Source organism: Monodon monoceros, unplaced genomic scaffold (genome assembly GCF_005190385.1).
Source record: "Monodon monoceros isolate NGI ecotype Baffin Bay Population unplaced genomic scaffold, NGI_Narwhal_1 Super_Scaffold_18, whole genome shotgun sequence".
Lineage (NCBI taxonomy): Eukaryota > Metazoa > Chordata > Mammalia > Artiodactyla > Monodontidae > Monodon > Monodon monoceros.
In genome coordinates, this window is record NW_021703774.1 from 4,983,937 (window position 1) to 5,005,163 (window position 21,227).

The following is a 21,227-nucleotide window of genomic DNA, read 5'->3' on the forward strand; positions in this document are numbered from 1 at the left end:
AACTTCAGTCCTGTGGGAGTCAGACATTCAGAACCCGGATGACACCACCCAGTGCCACCCTCACTCACGTCTTGGACTGGCTGGAGGCCAGGGGGCAGCTGAACAGCATCTACAGACACTGAAAAAAGGACTGGAATCAAGACTCCTACATCCTGCCAATAGGTTGAAAGAAGTTTGTGGTTTTGTAAGAATTTGGAGTATATCACTCATACCATTTAGGGAAAAGTTACTCTCCCCACCCAAACAGTCAAGTAAAACAGTCTTAGGTCTTGATCTCACACAGACTTCCCAGGAGAAGATAGGATAGGAAAGACTGGTATGTAATAAAACATGGTTGCATATATAATATTATGCATTATACATATATATGTAATCTAAAAGTTAAATAAATAAAGACAAGTTGTCTGGGAATGTGCTCTAGTTAGCACTAGCCATGTTAACCAAAAACTCTGGGAACAGAAAAGACCAATATAAATAGATATGAACTCTCTGACTAATTCTGCTCTTACTATAGAAAGATAATAGCATGAACTAATATCCAACAATGTCATAAATTTTTGATGACTGAATTGATACGAAAGTCAATTGAATGGAATTTTATCATGTAATTTGAGGCTATTTTGAATGTGAGATATTTTCAATAATCAAGAACATTAATTTGAAAAGATAGATAACCAAATAATATTGGAAAATTAAGGAAATATTGAGATATTAAATTCCCTAATGTAATTACAAGCTAGAATAAACTACTCAGAAAGGACCTTCTGGACCTAAATAGACATTTCTCCAAAGAAGATCTACAGACTGCCAACAAACACATGAAAGAATGCTCAACATCATTAATCATTAGGGAAATGCAAATCAAAACTACAATGAGATATCACCTCACACCAGTCAGAATGGCCATCATCAAAAAATCTAGAAACAATAAATGCTGGAGAGGGTGTGGAGAAAAGGGAACACTCCTGCACTGCTGTTGGGAATGTGAATTGGTACAGCCACTATGGAGAACAGTATGGAGGTTCCTTAAAAAACTACAAATAGAACTACCATATGACCCAGCCATCCCACTACTGGGCATATACCCTGAGAAAACCATAATTCAAAAAGAGTCATGTACCAAAATGTTCATTGCAGCTCTATTTACAATAGCCAGGACATGGAAGCAACCTAAGTGTCCATCATCAGATGAATGGATAAAGAAGATGTGGCACATATATCCAATGGAATATTACTCAGCCATAAAAAGAAATGAAATTGAGCTATTTGTAATGAGGTGGATAGACCTAGAGTCTGTCATACAGAGTGAAGTAAGTCAGAAAGAGAAAGACAAATACCGTATGCTAACACATATATATGGAATTTAGGGGAAAATAATGTCATGAAGAACCTAGGGGTAAGACAGGAATAAAGATACAGACCTACTGGAGAATGGACTTGAGGATATGGGGAGGGGGAAGGGTGAGCTGTGACAAAGCGAGAGAGAGGCATAGACATATATACACTACCAAATGTAAGGTAGATAGCTAGTGGGAAGCAGCCGCATAGCACAGGGATATCAGCTCTGTGCTTTGTGACCGCTTGGAGGGGTGGGATAGGGAGGGTTGGAGGGAGGGAGACGCAAGAGGGAAGAGATATGGGAACGTATGTATATGTATAACTGAGTCACTTTGTTATAAAGCAGAAACTAACACACCATTGTAAAGCAATTATACCCCAATAAAGATGTTAAAAAAAAAAAAGAAATGTCTTCTGTTTGTTAGCCCACAGTGATAAGGAAAGTAAAACTCAATCATTAGAATGGAAGAAAAAGACATATATGTCTACTCTCGTACATATTTCAACTTTTTCATTATTAATATCTGCATTCAAATGGAGTTTTTAAAGAGTATATTGTTCAAGAAATGTATTATCTTACATGGGTATTTAAATATTACTGATTAAGGTTTAAGATATTGTCATTCTGGTTCTTGAAATTATTGCTTTTACTTAGGACCTATTAAATGCGAACTTACAGAAGTTGCCAATTTTGAATTGCCTGTGAGACTGGCATATATATAAAAAAAGATGATTAATGTTTACAGTGTATTTTAGTTTCATCCCTTATTTTGAAAAGTATTTATTTTAAAGAAGGATTCTTTCTTCGTTAGAGTCCATTACAATTAAAAATGTACTTACATTTACTGCCAGGGAGCCAGGCACAAGAAACAGTTTCCTGTGATAGCATGGCATTTTAACAGATAATTTTACTTCGATAAACGGATAATTAACTCCTACTTTCTGCAAGTGTCAAATGTACATAAACTTAAAATCCCCCCTCCATTATAAATACTCAGAAATACTGAATCCAATCAAACAAAAGTTATTTAAATGTGTAAGTGAAGGAAAGGGGGATCACCAGGTGACACAAAGGCAGGAGGAGCTGCAAACCAGCAGGAGTATTATGTACATTGACACTGTGTCTGTCCTGGTGGATGACAGGAGGGAGTGAGGAAGAGGGAAAGTGGATCCTGCACCTCAGGAGCTTGGTTTTTAATGTCCAAGGAAAGCAGCTGGGGATTTGGAACCAAGGTGTTCTGTGAAAAGAAGGCCTAGCAAATAATCTTCCCCACTGTTGGTTTGTGGGTGTTGGGGGGCAACACTGAAGCTAAGGATGTCAGGGTCCTTGCACACTTGCTCTCCAAGAAATCAAACCCCAGGACTGTGCACCTGGCCCAGTTACAGTAGCCATATGATCTTCAATCCCCTTCCCCCAAATACACACACACACACACACACACAGACAAGAAAGAGAGCAAAAAAAAACTGGCTCTAAGCCAGTGGTACACTTGGCCACTTGGCAAAAGCAAATAAAAGAGTATTCAGAGCGAAGTTCCCATAACTCAGGTCACAAAATGTTCTCATAAAATACATAAAACTGAATAAAAAAAATTTTAAAAACCTCTCAAAGAGTCTCACACACAAAAAAAATCATGAGTTATTAAAAAAAAAGCAATGAGTTTACAGAAGCAATAAACGGGAGACTAAATTCCCAACTCTTGAGATAACAGACCAACATATATAACTTTTACATAACTCGATAAAAATAACTATACATGTATGTATATATACATACATATTTGTATTTTATTTGTCTTTTCATTTGTACATGTATTTTATACATACACATATACAGTTGTATATAATATATATTATATATCTTAAAAAGAAATTGAAATTGCAATACAAAAAAAATCATATATTGTGTTAAAAAATAGGTACATTTTTAAAAGGCAAATGGATCTCTTGGGCAGGAAAATGTAGCCACTAACATTTAAATCAATAAATTAAACAGAGCTGAAAAGAAAAAGAAAAAATATATTAGTGAGGTTAGCAGTTTGCAAAGATAGAAGAAAAAGCTCCAGTATTCATTTAAAAGGGGTACAGAGAGAGAAGAGAGAATGCGAGACAGTATTTAAAGTGATAAAAGGCTCAGATTTCCTCAAAACCCATAAGAGGTGTAAACATTCAGATTCAAGAAGCCCAAAAAGTCTTGAGCATGACAAATAAAATAAATATTTAAAGAAAATGCCCAACCAAGGAACATCATAATATACCAAAGATGAACAGAATGTGTTAAGCAACCAAAAAAAGAAAAAAGAACCTCCAAAGGAACCAAAATCAGGGTGAGAGCAAAACTCTCCACAGAAAAAACTGTGACCTGAAGACAGAGACATGATAGCGTCAAAGATAAAATACGATTCAATAGTTAAGGAGAAAATAATGACATTTCAGAAGGATGTTTCCCATTTATTGGCCCAACTACAGAAGGAAGAAGAAAACTGAAATCAGATGGAAGAGGTAATATGTCAAAAGCTTCGATAAGCAAAGAAATTGTTAATACATAAATACTAACTGGATTAAAAATAATAACAAAATAGAAAATTGATGGGTGTAGATGAAGGAGATGCAAGGAAAATACACAGTAACATACAATATATTAGCATTGTGGTCAGAGGTAAAGAAAATAAGATGCTCATATTATTCAATAGGAGTGCAGGGATATTTATTAACTTCAGACTTAAAAAAATCAGATTGTGCCTTTTAAATTGTAAGGACAACACTAAAAGAATAGAAACAAAATAATATTGTCAAATCAGAAGGTGGGGGTGGGGAAGGAATAAAAGAAACTGCATCAACCCAAAATAGTGCATAAAAGGAGGGGAAGGAAAATGAGACTCTGAAAAAACATGGTAAACAGAAAGCACAAAATAGGATGACATAAACAAACCCAAATATATTAATAATCACAGTACATATAAATGAGCTCAGATCATCAGTTAGATGATAGGAAGTTTCAAATTAAATATGAAATCAAAATTTAACTGTAGCTTCTGTGCAAGAAATTAACCTAAAAACATGGTGATACAGAAAGGTTTAAATGAAAGAATAAAAAAGTTATCTCAGAAAATTATGAACCAAAATAAAATTGGTGTACCTAAATTAATACCAAACAGATTTTGTATAAAAAGCATTATTAGGGGGCTTCCCTCGTGGCACAATGGTTAAGAAGCCGCCTGTCAATGCAGGGGACACGGGTTTGAGCCCTGGTCCAGGAAGATCCCATATGCCACGGAGCAACTAAGCCTGTGTGCCACAACTACTGAGCCTGAGCTCTAGAGTTTGCGAGTCACAACTACTGAGCCCAAGTGCTGCAACTACTGAAGCCCGCACGCCTAGAGCCCGTGCTCCACAACAAGAGAAGCCACCGCAATGAGAAGCCCACGCACCGCAACGAAGAGTAGCCCCCGCTCACTGCAACTAGAGAAAGCCTGCACACAGCAATGAAGACCCAACACAGCCAAAAATAAAAATAAATCAAATAAATAAATTTTTAAAAAAGCATTATTAGGAATAAAAAAGAATAATTATAAATAAAATAATTCACCAGAAAGATAAAATTATGAACTAGTAGGCACACAAAACAAAGCTTAAAAAGATCAAAAATAGATGAAATGACAAAGATAATTTTCCACGTTCTTTTGCCAACCATGTGAAAGATTTTTAGCTCAGTAATTTCAGAAACAGATAGGTAAAGCATACCAAACTTTCTAAGAATTAATATGATATGGTAGTAGTACAGGGGTAGATAACAGAAGAGTGGAACTTAAGAGACAGCCTTCATTTAGAACCATGCGTATATACAGAGGTATAATGACAAGTCAGTGGGAAAATAATGGACCATTCCATAAGTTATAATGTACCAGGAAAAGGATTTTAGATGCCTACCACAGAGTCTTCTCTGACTACTTTAAGCAGAAAAGAATTTTATTAAAGAATATTGGGTAGCCTGGGGCCTCTCTTGAAAGTCAGAGGTCTTGGCTCTGAAGTGTGCAGCCATCCCACAAGGAATGCTTTAAGGGAAACTCCATTTTCTCTGTGTCTTGGTAACTTTCAGTATTGGATGCCAGAATTCCGCCCACTTGCGTTTGAAGAAAAAACAAACAGCTCCATCATTATCACAACATGCTTGCCTGAATATGTTACACCAATTCCATTGGGCAGAGCTGCCATTTCATCTGTTCACTTCCAATTCCAAGTTTCATGCATATATTATGTCTGATTGGCAGAGTCTAGATTTCCTGCCTTGTGTTCTAGCCACCAAGCAGTCTGACTCTTATCTTGGGAAGACATAACTTATAAAGTGGGAAATTGCCTACATACAAAAAGGGTTTTCAAATACTGTTGTTCAGCAAAACTCGTGTAATAATATGCACGCCTGTTGGCCATCAACACGCATCACTGTTCCATGCCTAAACTTCAAAAAATAAAATAAAAAACAATATACTCCCACCTAACAGAATGAAGTTATTCCTCCTATAAAAGAAAACACCAGAATGCTCTTTCCTCATATTCTCGTCATTCACAGCATCCTCCAATTCCAGGATCTATGAGTGTAGTGGTTATCCTTTTTTGCATAACAAATCACCTCGAAAACAACAAACATCTTTTAATTTACAGTTTCTTTGTGTCAGGACTCTAGGCAAAGCTTAGCTGGAAACCTCTGACTCAAGGTCCTTCATTAGGTTGGGGCTGCAGTCTCATCTGAATGCTTAATGAGGGGAGGATCCATTTCCAAACTCACTTGTGTGGTTTTGTCAGAGTTTAGTCCCTTGCATGCTATTGGATTGAGGGCCTCAGTTCCTCACTGGCTTTTATCCTGGGGCCTCAGTTCCTCACTGGCTTTTATCCTGGGGCCTCAATTCTCTGCCATGTGATCCCCTCCACAGGAGAGCTCACAGTATGACAGCTGGCTTCCCTGAGAGCAAGCAGGCAAGAGAAAGGGAGAAAGCACCCAAGGTAGAAGCCACAGTTCTTTGTAATCTAATCTCAAAAGTGACATCCATTGTTTTTGTGTTGTTTTATTCCTTAGGAGACAGGTTCAGTCCCTTCAAGAAGGGATTTCACAACGATGAATATTGCCGGGGGGTCACTGTGGGCCATCTTAGGGTTGCCTACCATACTGGTTGATGGCCATTTCTCTCCTCATCCAGTGAAAATTCTATCCTGACCTTTTGTAACCCATGATCTAAACTATATTAACCCTAAACAACATTCCCGATACAAAATAGAATAGAAATGAGGAAAGAAGGATACAATTTTGGATAGAATAGCATGATGGTGACTATGGAGACTGTGTTGCTTTGATAGATATGGTGGGTAGGAGGAACAAAACCCAAGTACAGAATAATTGTCCATGTCAGTGGGAGTAAATCACTGCCCCCTCCACCTCAGAAGTGGTAAAATATAATCAACCTGCCATCAGTACCTCACTAGTTACCTATTCACCCAGGGGGAATCTGCTGACAGTCTTGTCTGTGTTCCTCTGTATGACGTGTCTTTTTTCCTCTGGCTACTTTTAAGATTTTTCTCTTTATCACTTATTTGAGCAAAGAGATTATGATGTGCCTTTGTATAGTTTTCTTTATGTTTCTTGTGCTTGGGAATTTTGAGTTTGTTGGGTGGGTTTTTTTTGGTTTTTTGGGGGGATGGTTGTTGTTTGATCTGTAGGTTTACAGTTTTCATCCACTAGAAAAGTTTGGCCCATGGAGAACTTTGGCCATTATTTCTTCAAGTATTTTTTTTCCTCATCCCCTTCTGCAGGGACTCAAATTATACATATATTAGACCTCTTGAAGTTGTAGAACAGCTCACTGATGCTCTGTTTTTCTGTTTGTTTTGCTTTGCTTTCTTTTTAAATGCTCTTTCTCTCTGTTTAATTTTGGACAGTTTCTATTTCTGTGTCACTAATCTTTCCTTCAATGTCTAATTTGCCACTAACCCCATCCAGGGTACTGTTCATCTCATACATTGTTGTTTTAATCTCTTTAAGTTTGATTTAAATCTTTTCTCATACTGTCCACATTTCTACTTAACTTTTTGAACATCTGGAATACAGTGGTAACTGTTTTAATGTCCTTATCTGCTAATTCTAACATCTGTGCCAGTTTATGATCAGTTTCGATTGATTTTTCTCATTTGGGTCTTACTTTCTTGTTTCTTTGCATGCCTCTTTATTTGTGAACTTTACCCCTGTTAGGTACTGGTTATTTTTGTCCTCCTATAAATATTCTTGAACTTTGTTCTGTGATGCAGTTATTTGGAAGTAGTTTAATCCTTTCAGGTTTGCTTTTAAGATTTGTTGAGTAGGACAAGAGTAGGCAGAGTCCAGAGCTAATTATACCACTACTGAGGCAGGTTCCTCTGTTTACCCAATGTCCCATCAATCATGAGGTTATCTAGTCCGGCAGGTGGGGACAGGTACTCTTCTCAGTCCTCTGTGAGTGCTGGGTGCTATTATCTTCCATCATTTCAGGTCATATTCTTTTCTGGGTCTTGGGTAGTTTCCTCACATGCATGAGCTGATCAGAACTCAGCTGAATATGCAAGAGGAAGCCTCTGCATATGTCTCTGGTCCTCTGTCTCTGGGCAGCAATCTCCTCTCAAGAACTTTATACTGAGAATACTTTCTGGCAGAGTCTCCTCAAACATTCAGCTTTGGCCCCTCAGTTCAGTGATTTGCTGGGCTCAGCTTGGGTCCCCTCACCCAATGCTGTTTCCTGGAAACTCTCTCAAGGTCGTAAGCTCAAGAAATTAGGGCTCTCTTGTTTGTTTCTCATTACTTGGAGATGACTGTCCCTTATTACCTGATGGCCATGTCTTAAAAACCATTATTTTATATATATTGTCAAGTTTTTAATTGCTTCAGACAAGAGGGTAATTCCAGTCCCTGTTATTCCATCTTGCTCAGAAGTGGAAGTGCCCTTCAGAATATGACCTTTATTTATTTTTTTAATTTTTAAAAATGTTTATTTATTTATTTATACTGACGTAACGTTGGTTTATAACAGTATATAAGTTTCACGTGAACAACAATATTTTGACTTCTGTATACACCACAGTGTGCCCATCAACAAAAGTTTAGTTTCCATCCATCGCCATACAGTTGACCCCCTTTACCCATTTTGCTCTCCCTCTATCCCCTTCCTCTCTGGTAACCACTATTCTTTTCTCTGTATCTATGTGTTTTATTTATTTATTTATTCCTCAAATGCATGAAATCACATGGTATTTGTCTTTCTCCATCTAACTTATTTCACTTAGTATAATACCATCAGGGTCCATCCACATTGTCACAAATGGCAAGACTGTATTTCTTTTTATAGTTGAGTAATATTCCATCATATGTATATATACCACATCTTCTTTATCCATTCATCCATCACTAGGCACTTGGGTTGTTTCCATATCTTGGCTATTGAAAATAATACTGTGGTGAACATAGGGGTGCATATACCTTTCTGAATTAGTGCTTTTGTATTCTTCAAGTAAATACCCAGAAGTGGAATAGCTAGCTCATATGGTAATATATCTGATAAGGGGTTAATATCCAAAAATATACAAAGAACTCATCCATTTCAACATCAGAAAAACAAACCACCCAATTAAAAAATGAGCAGAGGACCTAAATAGACACTTTTCCAAAGAAGACATACAGTGGCCAACAGACACGTGAAAAGATGCTCAATATCGCTAATCATCAGGGAAATGCAAATTGAAACCATAATGAGATACCACCTCACGCCCATTACAATGGCTATTATCAAAAGGGTAAGAAATAACAAGTGCTGGAGAGCATGTGGAGAAAAGCGACCCCTACTGCACTGTTGATTAGAATGTAAACTGGTGCAGCCACTATGAAGAACAGTTTGGAGATTCCTCAAAAAATTAAGAATAGAATATAACCTTTAAATGCAACATAATCTTTAAATGTAACTAATTTCTATTTTTTTGCACTTGGTTTTCTCACTGAAGTTTAACTGATTTAGAATTTTATATTAGTTTCAGTTGTACAACAGAGCGATTCAATATTTTCATACGTTATGAAATGATTACCATAATAAACCTAGTTACCATCCATCACCATACAATGTTATTACAATATTATTGACTATATTCCCTCTGCTGTATATTACATCCCCATGCTTATTTATTTTATAACTGGAAGTTTGTACCTCTTAATCCCCTTCTTTTGTTTTTACCCAAGTTTGTATAACTAAGAAGGAAGGCAATTCCTGGTGGATCATTTGATTAGTTGTATTTCTTTTTCCTTCACGAGTAGCGTGAAAATTAGAATTTTCAGACAAGACTTAGATAAATTAAGCATGAGTGAATTTTGCCTTATTACTGCCTCCAGCATCTTTCTTTAGCATCTGTCTTTCTCACAATGAGAAGTCAGTATCCGCATGCTGCACTGGGGTCAGTCAGGGTCCCCACTATAGGGGTCACGATAACCAGTTTCTTATGCTTACAATCTTTTCCAAGCTCTCCACAGGTGATCTACTTTAGGTCTTGTTGTTTCAAGTCTCTAAGTTAAGAAACTGAAAGTAAATCTATGTTGATGGATTGATGAATTAACGTGGAATTGTCTTTTCATAAATGAACCTTCTGGAGAGTTTGAACTAGCAAAAGCAACAAACAATGAGGAGAAATGTCAGGTATTGCATCAGGAGATTTGGAGAAGATACCAGGTTGGTTACAGTAGGTTAAAGTTACTCTACTGTTCAAAGGGCTAGGACCAACTTTATTATATCTTCCCAACTTAGGATTTACCAAAGTCAGTCTCTTTATCATCAAGTTCTACCTTTCTTTCCTTTTTTTTTTTTTAATAGGTCTTTATTGGAGTATAATTGCTTCACAATACTGTGTTAGTTTCTGTTGCACAACAAAGCGAATCAGCCATATGCATACACCTGCCCCCGTATCCCCTCCCTCTTCAGCCTCCCTCCCACCCTCCCTATCCCACCCCTCTAGGTCATCGCAAAGCACCAAGCCGATTTCCCTGTGCTACACTGCTGCTTCCCACCAGACAACTATTTTACATTCCATAGTGTATATATGTCAATGCTACTACTCTCACTTTGCCCCAGCTTCGCCCTCCCACCCCATGTCATCAAGTCCATTTTCTATGTCTACCTCTTTATTCCTGCCCCGCAACTAGGTTCATCAGTACCATTTATTTATTTTTTTAGATTCCATATATATGTGTTAGCATATGGTATTTGTTTTTCTCTTTCTGACTTACTTCACTCTGCATGACAGTCTCTAGGTCCATCCACCTCACAACAAATAACTCAATTTCATTACTTTTTATGGCTGAGTAATATTCCATTGTATATATGTGCCACATCTTCTTTATCCATTCATCTGTCAATGGACATTTCTTTCTTAATTGACTCCTATTTATTCAGTCTATATTCCAGAAATTCTTTTTACCTGTCCTGTGACCTCTGAATATATGATACAATGTGAATTTTTGGAATTTCAAAAGCATATAAATATTACACAATAAATGAATCTATCAACCTAAGTTTAATTTGAGAATTCTCTGATCTTTATGAACTTTTATTCATAAATGTCCAATACTCAATGAAGTAAAAAATTAATAGAACTCAAAACAGTTTTCCTTTTACCCGTGAACCAGAGACAAAATGACTCAGTTAAATAATCAAATCAAATATTCATTATCTCTGATGACCATAAGGTTTTCCTTTAAATTACAGATATAAACAAAATTTTTATAAAATTATAATGCAAAAAATGATACCTGTGTTAGTGATTTCTTTATAAAATCACGGGGCTGGGTGGTGCATTAAGAGGGCATCCACGGCACCCAGGGGTCCTTCGGTACTGAGAATCTGTGATCACACTGAAGATTAATTCTAGAAAAACACTGTGACTTTACTGTGCTGGCTAAGAAGTCCTAGACACTCACACAGGCCAGGAAAACTTTATAAAAAATAGATTCTTTTCTAATTCAGAGAATAAATAAATTAGTAATTCCTTAAAAGTAAGATTTATTGAGACAGCTTTAATTCTATGTAGATGATTCTCTTCACTATTTAATCAGCATGTGTGTTTCCCTGGCAGGCTCGTCCTCTGGTGAAAATGGGAAGAGGTTGCCTGCTGAGTCAGCATCACCTCTCAAAACTTCTGGACTGTGATCTCTCAAAAACCCTTGTTCCCATCACTTTGGCCTCAGCAGGGAGGCAAATGGGAGTAACAATATACTGTTCATAGCTCAGTTCCACCATTATTACCATTATTCACAATTCCACTCCCCAAAGCTAGAAAGGTAATAAAATCTTACCGAAAGTTTGGAGGGACAGAGAGGCTTTAAAATGCGGTAATACAGAGGAGTTAAAATTGAGACTCTGACATTCTCATTCCTCGCCCTTTGTACACCCCACAGAGAGGAACGTTTCACTGGCTATTTTTCTCCGGAAGCTGTGGCCTCTGCCAAGTTGACCAAGCTCTCCCCGCTCCTCCATTTCTTTCCAAATTCTCTCTTTTTATTCTCTGACCCCCAAATCCATGGTCACTTATCATTCAAAGTAGTTTAGCCATCATTTCCTTGCACAATCTTCTTAGAAGCCATGCCCTTGGAGCACATGGAGCCTCACCTTTCCACTCCCTCCAACCAATTATCCCAACTACCATCCAGGTCACTTCCCAGCCAGAGGGACTTCAGTGTTGATCAGAATCATCCTTCACAGGTTAACGACCAATCTCACACTACAGTAGCCTTCACTCCCGACCTATTTCAGCCACTTACACTCAAGACCACAACTTGTCAAAATCCCTCACTCCCGCTACACTGAATTGTTACATGACATGATAATTATTGACCTGCAACACAAACTGCTTTCAAGGACAGAGTAGGTTTAAATTTTACTAGAAATGAAAGGATTGTGACAGAGCATAGGGTGAACATCTAATTTCAGCAATGATCATTTAAAAAAAAAACATCAAGGAAGAAGAGATATGTCAACCAAGCAGTGGATTTCCTTGTTCTCTTTTTAAAATAATTATAGTATTATAATGAACACTTGATTTATCCATTTTTGAAAGACAAATGCAATGATTGTAAGATTTTTATGTGCTTACTATGTGTCTGTGTAAAGCAGGCCTGAAGATTCGACCTTTAGTCTTGCAGCAGCAAATGAGGAATAGTTGCACCTAAATCAGATGCAAGATAAGTGAGAATCCCATGTCCCAGACTAAGCACTTGTAATCATCATTAAGGCTGTCTATGAGTAACTGGGAACTAATGGAATGGAGCTGTCCTGGAGCACGGGGGCTATTCACATCAACCTGGGGAGATGTAACCCACAGAGGGTATAGGCACAGGACTCATTATAAAAGCTGAAAGGACCTCAGAGCCGATGGCTACCCTGGGCTGAAGCTGTGTCTAGTCAACTTTGCCCCTGGTGATGCCACACACCCAGTGTGCAGGATGGCCAGGACATTGAGAGCTGTACCTAGGAAATATGGGACTACTGCCAAGTTGTTTTGTGTGCCATGATGCTTGTCCTGCAAACCTTCTTAAAGATAACCAAAACTGGTGCTTGCTGAAGCCTATGGTGAATTTTGAGTTTGACTGTCAATCTGAAGTTAAGACCTCAGCTACTGGTAGAGCAGAGTGGATGTCACGCATACATGAATTTATTCAGTCCTCGCAATACTACAATACAGTTGGACATAATCACCATTTCCATTTTGCAGGGATGGAAAATGCAGAGTTTAAGTAAAATGGTTCAAGGTCACTCACCTTACAATTGAAATAAACTATTTCTCATTTCTTACATATTTTTGAAACTGATTTCTCTCTAATAAGTATATATTTTTAGCATCTTAAAAACAGCAAATATTTACTTAATATTTTTGTCCCTATATAGCTCCTTCTGTTAGCAGAAGCTCTGTGACTTAAAATTTAAGCCCACAATTGTTGGAATACCTATACTATTTTGAAATAAGATTTATTTTAGTACAAGTACTATTCTATGGTGATTAAAAATTTTGCCTGTTTTTTATATCACATACTGTGTGTTGTACATGCTATACAATTTGACATCCCGCATGGGTATTTTATCACTTACAATTTTTTGAGAGGCAAAAGTTAACTTCTGAATAAGTGTTGACATTCTTTCCCTCTTTTCTTATTCACTAGAGGAAATTTGGCTTTGTTTGCTCATCCTCCCTACCCCTCCCCTAACCACTATGAAACATTTGATCCTCACCAGCTTTGTTCCTGGGTTTTTGTGATGCAAAATTAATATAATGGAAAAAGAGAGAAATGGAACTTGAAAATCTAGGACGGGAAATTTTTATGAGAGTAGAGATTTATTTCCAAGAGGCAAGAAAGGGGGGCCTATGAGGACCTCAAAAGAAAGGAGCTTTGGGGAGGCTGAGAGACTGGACTTTGGGAAGTAGTCAGAGATATTGAGAACATAAAAATGGAGAAAGTATTTTTTGCAGTTTTTCTGTGTATTATATTCTGTATTTTTTTTTTCTTAAGAAAGCCCAGGAAACATTTGAATTATTTTAATTTCATTTTGGTTACTGGATTTTGTTTGTCTTTGAAAGCATCTCTAGATACCAGAGCATAAAGCAACACAATTTATATTTCAAACATTTTCTTAGTACAAATGTGCTTGATTGATTTCATTAAAGTTATTTCTAATTTCCCACTATATGCAAATGTTATGGCTACCTTGGCATGTTAATCTTTGCCCTAATTTTCAATTATTATTTTTCTCAAAGAGTTTCTAGGTTGTTAGGTATGAACATTCTTATTTAAGGCTTTTGATACACAATGTGAAAATATTTTATAGAACTTCTCTCAGATATTTGTGTGCCCTGTTCCTGTCATGGAAAATAGTCCATAGTGTGGGCTCAATGGTAGTTACTGAATTAGCAAGTGAGGATTTGACTCTTTATCCGTAATTGAGTTTCTCCCTTAAACTTTGGAGGGGCGTCTCTAACTGCCTGATGGACATCTTCACCTGAATGTCCCAATTACGTTTCAAAATAGGTTTAAAGTGTAAGTATGCAACTATGGCCATACTACTCTGAACGTGCGGGATCTCGTCTGATATTGGAAGCTAAGCAGGGTCAGGCCTGGTTAGTACTTGGGTGGGAGACCGTCTGGGAATACCTGGTGCTGTAGGCATTAAAAAAAAAAAAAGTGTAAGTATGCACCCTACTTTCTTCTTTGCCTTTATGATTTCAGTCGATGACATCATAGCATTATTTAAGGTGGGCATGCTGGAGGCCTGGAAGTCATCCTTCACAACACTCCCTTTCCCTCTCTCATTTCTCATCAAACATGAAGCTGATTTCCCCCCGAAATATTTTAAGCCACCCTTGTTTCTTCCTCCTTACTATAACCACACCGTTCAGGTCCCCATCATTTCATTCGAGGTCTCCTACCTAACAGCCTTGCCCTCCAGAACCTCCTCATTGTGGCCATGTCAGTGTTCCTGTTTCAAGTCCCTCAGTGGCTTCCCATGTCCTTCCTGGCACTTCCCAAACGTGTGCCCAGAGTAGGTTACAGGGGTGCCAGAGCCACAGGCCACCAGGTGGTCACCCTTGCTGCCAACAGTCCTGACTACGTGGTAAGTGTGGTGTGCATATATTATCCTTTCTCTTTGGACCACGGTGTGAAAACATTTGGGCACCTGTGACTATCTAATCACTGTCCATTGCGGCACTTAAAGCCTTTTCTCATGTGCACCCTGCCCACAGCCCCTCATCTCACGTCACTCCCCCGTTCCCTTTTTCTATTAATAGGTCCCAAATGCACTGTGCCCTTGGCTGCTTCTCGCCTTTTTCTTACCCCTGTTACTCCCCTCCTCTCCCCGCTTCTTCCCTCATGCCAGTTTTCACCACACTTTAAGAATCAATCATTTACCAACTCCTACTTTGTTAAACTATGGATTAGTGTCTCAAAGTCTAATCTGTAAAAGACATGCATCACAGTCATGTGGGGTTTGTTTTTAAGGAAAAGAAAAAACCTGATTCCTGGGTCCCACCAGGAATAACTGAATCAAAACATCTGGATTTAGAACCCATAAAAAAAATCCATTATTTAAATGACCCCCCATGTGTTTATTTTACACTTTAAATTGTGTAAACCATTGCTGTACACACAATCTCACTGACCAATTTAGTTTGCAAAATATGGTTACATATATTCCATAAAATAGCAAAAGAAAATAGAGTTACATAAGAAAATGTTGCCTTCATAAATATGAATTCATCAGCTTTGATCAATAAACAGTGAAATATTTCCCAGGAAAAGGACATAATAAAAACTACCCTTCACGTAAAAAATAAACAATTATATTGATGGTAGGCACACAATTGACCCTAAGAATTAATGAGATATATCTTTGTGACAATCTTCACTCTAAACAATTCCAGTGTTCATGATTACCTATTGAGGGGAAAAAAAAGCCTTAGAGAAATGTGCTTAATAGCATACATGGTCAGTATGATATTTGGATTTTTTGGAAGTCAGTTTATTCCCAAAGTTCATGGCTCTTTGAAATTCACCAGTCTCACAACAAATTCCCTTTGAGAATATACAGTATGTTGATATTTGAAATTATACTTGTAGCACATGCACTGGTGATACACAGTCTTTAATACCTTTATTTCTTATGGTTTAAGCAATAGGTCATTATTCACAGGCGGAACCTATTCACAGGCTGGATTGATGAGGTTCCCACTGCATCTCTCTCCTTTGATTATATTTTTTGATTTCTCATTGCCCATTATATTTGCATTAATGTTTTTCTTCATCAAGCCCAAAGTCTGGAGGCAGACTCTGCATGCTGTTTCTACCCAAAGGCTATATAATTCAGGGCACCAAAAGTTTTAAACTGTCCAGTGTACCAAAATTTAGAAGGTCTCATAAATAGTGCAATCAGTATTTCCAAATTCTGACTGTGCAATTTGGCATTCAAATCTATTTTTACTCAGATAAACTCTTAAAATTTTAATATGGCTCAGTTTATCTTTTAATAATAGCTTCTTATAATAGTGAGTTTGATGCAATTCTCAGGCATTGATACTTAAAATGTAAAGCTTTGCATTTTCTCTTCTCTTTCCTTACCCAGCCTCTCACAGAGGTGTGTGACATTGTGATATAATAAGAAATATTTTTTTTAAGTTTTCATCCATGGTTCCTGGCACATAGCTCTTCAAATTCTTGTAATTTCTTAAGAGCCCTGGGAGCATCATTTTTATATTATTTGGTCTTTGTCCTTGGTTCCTGAAATATCGATAGTTCCTGTGATAAAGGTGAAAGAAGTGCCTTGTCACTCACAACAGCCCTTTCAAGCACACCAGTGTTTATGTTAACGAGGTGATTTTGGAAAACCCCTAGATAAACACCTGATGGGACCTAGTTGCCAGGGCAACCAACCAAGGGATTAGAGGGTTGGAACTTGCTTCCCCATCCTCTGACCTCTGGGGAGGAGACAGGGACAGGAAGTTGAGGTAATCACCTGTGATCAATGATTTGATCACCATGCCTACGTAATGAAGCATCCATAAAAACACCCAACTGTGGGGATTTGGAGACCTTCTGGGTTGATGAACCCATGGAGGGGCTGGGAGGGTGGCTCGCCTGGAGAAGGCGTGGAAGCTCCGAGTCCGTCCCTCCTGCCTCCACACCTTACCCTGGGCATCTCTTCCATCTGGCTGTTCCAGAGTTGTATCCTTTTATAATAAACCAGTAAACTAGTAAGTAAACTTGTTTTCGCACTGAGTTTTGTTAGCCACTCTAGCAAATTATCAAACCTGAGGAAGTGGTTGTGGGAACCTCTGATTTATAGCCAGCGAGTCAGAAGCACAGGTGACAACCTAGACTTGCAATTGGTGTCTGAAGTGGGGGAGATGGGAGTGGGACTGAGCCCTTAACCTGTGGGATCTGAGCTAGCCCCGGGTAGACAGCGTCAGAATTTAGCTGAAATGTAGGACACCCAGTTGGTGTGCACAGAGAATTGGAGAATTGCTTGGTGAGGGCAAAACTACCCCACAGTTGGTGACCAGAGTGTTGACTGTGTTGGGTGTGAGAAGACTGGTGAATAGAGGGAGAAACAGTTTTTCAAGTTTCTAATGATATCAGTAAATGAAATGAGGATGGAGATAACTAGGAATTTATAATATACAAACCGGATATGCTATTGCCTAAATTCTGAGTTGAACTTAACCTCAAAATATAATTAATTTTAGTAGGGTTAATGATTTCAAAGCAAGCTTGATTATATTTCCTTCCAGAAAACATTTCTTCGTATCACAAGACTAGTTTGATTTTTTGGACTAAATTTTCTCTATCTACATCAGAAAAGAATGCCTAGATACATGCACAGATCTCTGACAATACTTTAAAGCGTGATTATTCTCTTAGACAACAATGTGTGAACAGCCTTTATACATCTGTCCATCCCACTACAATGTAGATTTGCCTGGAGAACAATGGTATTTTCTATAGTCATTACTTTGCTCATATTAACTACTTAATAAATATTTGTTGAAATGTTTGTCAATGTCAGTACATTTTTAATATTCATCCTTAATGTTTATTTAAATAAATTTGTATAGAAATTGCCCTCTGGAAGTTGGAAACAAGGGAAAAGTAAAGCAGACCATACTATTTGTTTCAAATATTTTCTGCCTTAATATATCCCTGGTTCAAAGACATCAGGCTTAGCCACATGACCTGCTTTGATGAATTAAATATGAGCCAGACTGACATAGGTCACATACGCACTGAAGCCATGACATGGTTCTACCAATGCTCTTTCCCTCTGCTGTGAAAACACCAGTTCTAAAAAGGGATTACCTCTTCAACCTGTGTCTCCGGATGAAGACACATGAAGTAGAGTTACAGTCAACCTGCCCGCAATATGTGGTGGGAACAAAATATAAACCTTTGTTGTTGTAAACTGCTAAGATGTTGAGTTTGATTGTTGCAGCATAATCTAATGAAAGCTGCGTCATACAGGGTGAATTACAAAAACACTCTTGATCTTTATTCCTGTTTTTGTGCCAGTACCATACTGTTTGGATTACTGTAGCTTTGTACTATAGTCTGAAGTCAGGCAGCCTCATTCCTCCAGGTATTTTTCTTTCTCAAGATTGCCTTGGCTATTCAGGGTCTTTTGTGTTTCCATAAAAATTATAAAATTTTTTGTTCTAATTCTGTGAAAAATGATATGGAACAGTATAGAAAGTCCAGAGATAAACCCACACACCAACAGTCAACTAATCTATGACAAAGGAGGCAAGAATATACAATGGGGAAAAGACAGTCTCTTCAATAAGTGGTGCTGGGAAAACTGGACAGCTACATGTAAAAGAATGAAATTAGAACATTCTCTAACACCATACACAAAAACAAACTCAAAATGGATTAAAGACCTAAATATAAGACGGGATACTATAAAACTCTTAGAGGAAAACATCAGCAGAACAATTTCTGACATAAATTGCCGCAATATCTTTTTTCATCCATCTCTGAGAGTAATGAAAATAAAAACTAAAATAAACAAATGGAGCCTCATTAAACTTAAATGCTTTTGCACAGCAAAGGAAACCACCAACAAAATGAAAAGAAAACCCACAGAATGGGAGTAAATATTTGCAAATAAAGCAACCGATAAGGGATTAATCTCCAAAATATACAAACAGTTCATGCAGCTCAATGTAAAAAAAAAAACCCAAACAACCCAATCAAAACATGGGCGGAAGATCTAAATAGACATTTCTCAAAGAAGACATACAGATGGCCAAGAGGTACATTAAAAGATGCTCAACACTAATTATTAGAGAAATGCAAATCAAAACTACAATGAGGTATCACCTCACACCAGTCAGAATGGCCATTATCAAAAAATCTACAACAGGGGCTTCCCTGGTGGCGCAGTGGTTGAGAATCTGCCTGCCAATGCAGGGGACACGGGTTCGAGCCCTGGTCTGGGAAGATCTCACATGCCATGGAGCAACTAGGCCCATGAGCCACTACTACTGAGCCTGCGCGTCTGGAGCCTGTGCTCCGCAACAAGAGAGGCCATGATAGTGAGAGGCCCACGCACCGCGATGAAGAGTGGCCCCCACTTGCCACAACTAGAGAAAGCCCGCTCACAGAAACGAAGACTCAACACAGCCAAAAATAATAAATAAATAAATAATTTTTTAAAAAAATCTACAACAATAAGTGCTGGAGAGAGTGTGGAGAAAAGGGAACCCTCCTACACTGTTGGTGGGAATGTAAATTGGTACAGCAACTGTGGAGAACAGTATGGAGATTCCTTTAAAAACTAATAAAAATAGAACTACCATATGATCCAGCAATCCCATTCCTGGGCAAATATCTGGAGGCAACCATAATTCGAAAGGATACATGCACCCCAATGTTCATTGCAGCACTATTTACAATAGCTAGGTCAAGGAAGCAACCTAAATGTCCATTGATGGAGGAATGGATAAAGGAGATGTGGTGCATATATACAGTGGAATATTACTCAGCCATAAAAAAGAACAAAATGATGCCATTTGCAGCTACAGGAATTGACCTTCGAGACTGTCATACTGAGTGAAGTAAGTCAAACAGAGAAAGACAAATATCATATGATATCACTTTTATGTGGAATCTAAAAAATGGTACAAATGAACCTATTTATAAAACAGAAATTGAGTCACAGATATAGAAAACAAACTTATGGTTACCAAAGGGGAAAAGGAGGGGGTGATAAACTGGGAGATTGGGATTGACATATACACACTACTATATATAAAATAGATAACTAATAAGAACCTACTGTATAGCATAGGGAACTCTTATTCAGTACTCTGTAATGACCTATATGGAAATAGAATCTGAAAAAGAGTGGATGTATATATGTATATGGTATAACTGACTCACTTTGCTGTATAGCGGAAACTAACACAACATTGTAAATCAACTATACGTCAATAAAAAAATTAATTTAAAAAGAAACACTCTTTACTTATCCAAGCCTATGATTCCATTACTTAGAATAATCATGGAATCAAAAAATGTGGATCTCACAGGAACCTGGAAATTATATAATCTATCCCCCTCATTCTACAAGTGAGAAATTAGCATAAAAGATGCATTCATGGATATGCAATTAACTAATGATGGGCCAGGGCCCAAATCTGAATGTCCTGACTCTACTTATTTAAAAATTAATGCTGAATATAAATATTTGTTCTTTATATTAAAAGGAAGGACCACTAAAATTATAGACAGATATGAAATCAACATAATGAATTCCCTGTATGAAAAAGTTATTGCTGCTAACTCACAACTGATTTTTCCAGTAGTGATGCTTGATTTACTAAGAGCTATTTCCATTCTCTCTCCTTCTGTTCAACGCGACAGATTTGAGACCAGCAGATCAGACTGACCAGTACTCGTTGTATACACTTGGTCTCTGTGCGAAGCAAACAGAACCATACTGAGATTGAACAATAAACCCAGCCTCATTAGCACTCTGCTCTCACTAATTTGCCTACAGTGGACTTATTTGAAGGATCAAAGAATTTTGGATTCAGAGAAAAGAATCATTCATTTGAGAATTATCAGCACAATTATGTGAGGAACCAAAAAGACCACAGAAAGTTTAATCTAGGTTACATAGGAGCAAGTTTTGCCTCTGCAGATATTAGTCACAGGAGTGGAATAGCAGTTGAAACTGTAAACATTTTTAATTTGGAAAAGTTTTAAAGATGAAATGGACACTCAGTTATCTAGCACTAATTTTTTTCAAAAAGAAAAAAATACCACCCTGATTTGTAGTGTTTGCCAATTT

General features: G+C 37.6%; 1 protein-coding gene and 1 pseudogene across 3 annotated transcripts in view; one reads left to right on the forward strand and one right to left on the reverse strand.

The window, feature by feature from the left end:
• The window catches only part of CRB1 (crumbs cell polarity complex component 1), a 264,792-nt gene that overhangs the window by 193,012 nt on the left and 50,553 nt on the right, over positions 1-21,227 (reverse strand). The gene's annotated exons all lie outside the window — the stretch shown is intronic.
• LOC114900053 lies at positions 14,433-14,551 on the forward strand (annotated as a pseudogene).